At 39.7% G+C, this 6,823-nt stretch overlaps 1 non-coding gene across 1 annotated transcript; it reads right to left on the reverse strand.

Moving 5' to 3' along the window:
* Positions 1-4,275: 4,275 nt before the first annotated feature.
* On the reverse strand, positions 4,276-4,382 carry LOC148852819 (small nucleolar RNA R71). The gene has a single exon (XR_016100017.1). It is a non-coding gene; the product is annotated as a small nucleolar RNA R71 (small nucleolar RNA).
* Positions 4,383-6,823: the final 2,441 nt, after the last annotated feature.

The raw sequence follows: 6,823 nt of genomic DNA on the forward strand, positions 1-6,823 counted from the left end.
AGGTAATAGCTAAGAAATAAAGTTGCTCCCCGGCAACTTAAGTTGTGAAATGGGCCCGTCTACAAACATGCTCCGACGTTGGGCTCGTTTTCGTACTCGATGCGGGCCGAATCTGTCAAAACCCAAAACATAAAAGTTGTGGGCGTTCCTCTTATCTTTTTAATGCTTCTTGAATTGTCCAATTCGGTGTCCGGAATTGAGAGTTAGGCCCAGATTACTGACTGTCGCCAAAATTGTGCAAAATCACCCGATTTGCCCTATTTTCTTCCAATTGCCTTTTTTATTGCCCTGAATCGAAATACAAGAGTAATGAGTCCATTTAAGTGCTAAATAAACGTAAAAGAGTGAATATTAGGGGATAAAATTAGGGTTCATTTTGGTCTCATCACATTGATCTACACACTAGCCACATTGGTTCAGCCTAGCCTTTATTACAAGGTGATGAACTTACAATTTATCTATAATTTTTGAGGACTTTATCATGGATTTTTATGCCGGTTTTATTAATTTTTGCCTTAATTTAGCTTAATGCTAAGAATAGGTTCAGGGATAATCAATCCAAGAAAAGGAAGGAAAAAGGCAAGAAAAGAAGGTTCAAAAAGACCAATTTCAGTCCAGCCCGGTCGTGGAAGCAAGAGAGAGCACTTTGGCCCAAAAAGAGCAAGTGAATTCCTTGAGAAAACCCAAGAAAATAAAGCCTAGCTATGATGAGAATTCGGCCCAGCAAGGAAGGCCCATTTTAGCCCAAATAACAGCCTAGAGTGTAGCCCACATGAGCTCAAAAGCAAGCTAAGTTGTAGCCCAAATAGCAGCCCAAAGGGAGCTAGGGGCGGCAACTTCTAGGAGTTTCTTGAAGAGAAGGAGGGAGCACTCTAGAAGGTTAATGAGGGGTGTAATACACCCCATTCTAGAGGCTTCAAGAAGGGGCATGAGCCCCCTTGAAAAACTATATAAGGAGGCCTTTAGGAGGGGAGAAAGTTGTACAATTGCTTGAGAGGAAGGCTCTCCCACTCTTAGAGGTTCGGCCACCTTGAGAGAAGAGAAGAGAAGAAGGCTAGGCGCAAGGAAGAAGAAGAAGAAGGGTTGAAGGAAGTTCAAGACAAGCAAGCTAGAAGAAGAAGGTGAGTTCGAATTGAGAGTTTGTGATTCAAAGATCTTCTGTAATAAATCATTTGTAGTTTCATTCTCTTTTGATTTGAATTCAGTTTCTTAGTTATATGTTCTTTCTTCTTTCTCCTTGTTTCCATTCTTCCTTGATGTATTTCAGCTTGTAAAATTTCAGTTCAGCAATCTAATTCTTTTTGATTCATTCAAATGGTCATGCATTGTATTTGAAGTTTCTTGAATAAGGGTGTGATTGTAGATTAATTCGGCCAACTAACCTTCAAAACTCAGATCTGAATTCTCAGATCTGAGATTGCAAGATCTGAATTGCTTGAAAAAGAATTCAGATCTGCAATTTTCAGATTGGGCGAATTAATCTACAGCTTGGAATTCCTAGAGTGCTTGAGAGAGACTCTAGGAATTCAGATCTACTATTCAAGAACTGAATTGAGTGCAAGGTTAGAGATAACTTGCACAATTCAGTTGGTGATCAATTCAGATTTGAATTGATGCCTTAGAAGTGTTTGAAGAAATGCATGCATGGGGATTAGATTCTTGCTAGAGATAGAAGAACCGTCACTCATGCATAGGATGAACATGCGCTTAAGAGAGGCTGTTCATGACCTTGGGGTTTCACCAAACCAAGGCTCAATCATGATTCATTCGAATGATCCAAATTGATAGATTGCTGAATTCTGAGATTGACATTTACTGCTTACTCTTCTAACCTGATTTGAAGGCAATTGGGCCAATGATTTAGATAGATTTTAATTTAGGATTTCTTAGCTTTCATTAGAGTTTTGATTTATTTGTTGATCAGATAAGAAGTGTTCAATTTAGTATTGGTAATTATTTCCTAAATCCTCGTGGGAACGATACTTCACTCACTACTTTATTACTTGAACGGCTAGTGCACTTGCTAGTGTCACAATGAGCTTCACATCAAGTTTTTGGCGCCGTTGCCGGGGATTTAGAGAAACAATATTAGGAAACATTGAGCATTCTTAATCTGATCTCATTCAGCATTGCATTCATAGTTGGGTTAATTTGCTAACTTTTTCATTTCAGCTTGGACTGCAACTGCTGTACTACTGTAGTTATGTTTCTTCTTTCTTAAGTAGATTACTTTCTTTTTCTGGTTTCAGTTTCATTTTAATAAAGGCATATTTGATTTCTATTCAATCTTGATGTTGTTCCCTTCAAAAAGAAAAAAAAAAATTCACATAAACATGAGTGTTGCAGATCTGAGTTGCATTCGGCACTCAGATCAGCAGATTTCAGATCTGCAGCACTCAGCCGAAAAGAGTTGCTTGTGTTTCAGATTTTATTATTCTTTTCTTTCATTACAAAAAGAAAAAAAAAACAAATGAAAAAAAAAAGGGGAGATCTTTTGAACAACCAGAGGAGCAATTGAGAATTCGGATCAGAACTCAGATCTGAGTTCAGATCTGAATTCTGCTATTGCAGATCTGCAACAGTTCAGATCTGAGTTCCTTTGAACTCAGACCTGAACTGATGAAATTTTGAGGGGAATTGGGTGTCATCACCACCCCAATTCACCCTAGGGCACTTCTGCTATTCCCCAAAAACAATTTGGTAGCAATAACTGAAGGTAAGGCAATTGAGAATTCAGATCCAAACTCAGACTTGAGTTCAGATCTGAATTCTGCTGTTACAGATCTGCTCAGTTCAGATTTGAATTCCTCTGAACTCAGATCTGAACCGATGCAAGTTTGAGGTGAATTGGGTGCCATCACTACCCCAATCCACCCTAGGATACATCCAACCTACCTCAAGGGTGAATGGATAGCAAGGAATGAGAGAAATTCAAATCTGAAATGCAGTTGATATGATGTGAGGACTGAACTGATACAGAGCATACTATGAATTCTGGGTGGACTGAATTCTTGGCTTTACCCACTTGTAACCGAGCTACATTAGCTAAGGAGGTGTATGTTTGGATTGAATAATTGTTATGCCTCAGATATTTAAGAAAAATTAGCACTTTCTAAGTATTTCTTTTAGCATTCAGATCTATAGCAGGGCTGCTATAGTGCAACAGTTAGCAGACCTGATTTCAGATTTCTACAAAAGTTGTATAGACCGAATAGCTTGCAATACCAAACATTGCAGACCCAATTTTCAGGTCTTAGCAAGTGTTTGATATGCATCAGCTATACAGGTTTGAGCTTCAATTGTAGAGTTTAAAATCTTTAACCCAAGCCTAACTCAGGACTGGTTTTAGTTTATTTCAGATCCTTTTAAATTATTTTTTTTTTCTTTCTTTCCAGATCAGATCTGATTTCAGCCCTAAAGCATCACAGAATTGATTCCAACCTTAATGGATGTACATTGTAGTGTATACCAATGAGTGTGTATGAGATATCCAGCTCAGATCTGAATTATTATTTATTAATTTCTCTAGACTAACAATACCAAAGACTTGTAGATCTGAACTCAGATCTAAATTGGGTCTAAATTCAGATGTTGCAATCGATGGATGTAGATAAAGGAACCTTGAATAAGATGATTGGTTTAAATCTGCTTTTAGTATAATCGGCTTCATTTATTCATGATAGGATGTAGGTTTTGTATTTCAATACTTCACTTTACAATGTGATAGGATTAGTTATTTATTTTCTTTTGTGAATATTGACATTTTTATTGCTTTGACTTTAACAGTTTATGACAAGCAGACCTGAACTGGAAGAGATCCTTTACGACCCGGAGATTGAACGGACTCTCCGTGTCCGTTTGAGAGCTGCTAAGCAAGTCAAACAAGAAGCACAAGAAATGGCTGAACAAAGAACTATGATGGATTATGCCAAGCCCACCCTCACCGGGACTGTCTCCAGCATTATCAGGCCAACTATTTCTGCCAATAACTTTGAAATTAAACCGGCCATAATCCAAATGATACAAAATACGGTTCAGTTTTGTGGTATGGCCCATGAGGATCCGAATGCCCATATTGCTAACTTCTTGGAAATCTGTGACACCTTCAAACACAATGGGGTAAGTGATGATGCCATCCGGCTGAGGTTATTCCCATTTTCTTTGAAGGATAAAGCCAAAGCTTGGTTGAACTCATTACCGGCAGGATCTATAGCCACATGGGACGAAATGGCCAGCCGTTTTCTCTCTAAATATTTTCCCCCTTCTAAAGCTGTTAAAATGAGGAATGACATCACTACTTTTTTCCAGCAAGAGGGGAAATCTTTATATGAGTCATGGGAACGATACAAGGAGCTGCTAAGGAGATTTCCTCACCATGGCCTCCCCATTTGGCTGCAAGTGCAGACTTTCTATAATGGTCTTACTGACTCAAATAAGACCATATTAGATGCTGCAGCCGGAGGATCCATAAATAATAAAACTCCTGAGGTTGCCCATGCACTTATTGAGGAAATGGCAGCCAACAATTATCAATGGCATTCGGAAAGGACTCAAACTAGGAAGCAGCAAGGCTTGCATAATGTTGACACTTATACAGCACTAGCTGCACAAATAGGAGCACTCAGTAAAAAAATAGATGAAATGCAGATAGCTGCCATGCATGTGTAGCCTCTTAATTGTGAATTGTGTGGGGGAGGCCACATCAGTACAGACTGCCAAGTTGGCAATCAGTTCAGACCATCTACTGAACAAGTTGACTATGTCAGCAATTCGTCAAGACAGCAGGGTTACCAAAGTCACCATACTTTTCATCCAGGATGGAGGGGACATTCAAACCAGTCCTGGCCAAATCAGCATATTTCTAAGCCATTCCACCAGACTTATCATCAGCCTGAACCGAAATCCAATTTGGAGGAACTGATGACAAAATTTATAGCAGGTGCAGAAACTAGGTTCCAGAACCAGGAAGCCTCAATCAAAAACCTGGAAAACCAAGTGGGGCAATTGGCACAATTAATCTCTTCCAGACTACTGGGAACTCTTCCAAGCAACACTGAAGTGAATCCACGAGAGCAGGTGCAAGCTATTACCTTAAGAAGTGGAAAAGAGTTGCCTGAGGTAGAAAAGAAGAATTGGGCTGAACCCAAGGCAGAAACAAGCCTTGGAACCAGACAACAGAAGACGGAACAACCAGAAGCACAACAAGGGATGCACCAACAACCGCAAGTTCCATTCCCTAACAGGCTGAAGCAACAAAAATTGGAGAAGGAATTTGGTAAGTTTCTTGAAATATTTAAAAGTTTACATATTAATATTCCTTTTGCTGATGCTTTAGCCCAGATGCCACACTATGCAAGGTTTTTGAAGGAATTATTGGCAAACAAAAGGAAACTGGGAGATGTGGCTACAGTTGCATTAAATGAGGAATGTTCTGCTATCCTTTTGAACAAGCTGCCTCAGAAACTCAAAGATCCAGGGAGTTTCACTATTCCTTGTACCATTGGCAGTTTAAAAATTGAAAAAGCTTTATGTGACCTGGGAGCTAGCATCAATTTAATGCCATATTCTATCTTCAAGAAATTGGGGTTGAATGAACCCCAACCCACTAGAGTGGCATTACAATTGGCTGATAGATCCATTAGACATCCTACGGGGATCATAGAAGATGTGTTAGTTAAAGTTGACAAATTCATTTTTCCAGTTGATTTCATTGTGTTAGACATGCAAGAAGATGTGGAGGTCCCGCTTATCCTAGGGAGACCTTTCCTGGCTACCGGGAAAGCAATGATTGATGTCCAACAAGGACAACTCAGCCTTAGGATACAAGATGAGGAGATAATTTTTAAAATGTCTGATGCTATGAAACATGCACCCTCTAGTGATGATTCTTGTTTTATGATTGATGCCATTGAATTGACAATTGATGAATGCTTCCATGTAAGTAGAATAACTGATCCTCTTGAACTCTGCCTCCAGCAGGGAGAACTTAAAGAAGCAGAAAATGAAAAAATAAACCTCATGATAGCATACCTGAACGATAAGCCTCAATTCAAGGGAAAGGGGTTTCTTAAATTAGAGAACTTAGGCAAATTGCCCGGACCATCAGGTAAGCCATCACCCCAAGAACCCCCCACCCTTGAACTGAAGCAATTACCATCCCATTTAGTGTATGCTTTCCTTGAGGAACCATCAGATCTCCCCATGATAATTTCCGCAGCACTGAATCCCTTACAAAGAGAAAAATTATTAAGAGTGCTGCGGGAACACAAAAATGCTATAGCTTGGAAGGTAGAAGATATCAAAGGCATTAATCCATCAATCTGCATTCACAGAATTTTGATGGAAGAGGACAGCAAGCCTTCCGTTCAGCCCCAAAGGCGCCTGAACCCCAACATGAAAGAAGTGGTAAAGGCTGAAATAATTAAGTTGTTAGATGCTGGGATCATTTATCCTATTTCTGATAGTTCTTGGGTAAGCCCTGTGCAAGTTGTGCCCAAAAAAGGGGGTACGACTGTTGTTCCAAATGAGAAAAATGAACTCATCCCTACTGGAACCGTTACCGGATGGCATGTGTGTATTGACTATAGAAAATTAAATGAAGCCACCCGGAAGGACCATTTCCCTCTCCCATTTATGGATCAAATGTTGGAGAGGCTAGCCGGGCATGAGTATTATTGTTTCTTGGATGGATATTCAGGGTATAACCTGATACCAATTGCACCAGAAGATCAAGAAAAGACCACTTTTACTTGCCCATATGGAACCTTTGCATACCGAAGGATGCCCTTTGGGTTATGCAATGCCCCAGCAACCTTTCAGCGAT

The sequence above is a fragment of the Nelumbo lutea genome, chromosome 5 (genome assembly GCF_056320005.1).
Source record: "Nelumbo lutea isolate HS-2025 chromosome 5, American lotus-T2T, whole genome shotgun sequence".
Classification (NCBI taxonomy): Eukaryota; Viridiplantae; Streptophyta; class Magnoliopsida; order Proteales; family Nelumbonaceae; genus Nelumbo; species Nelumbo lutea.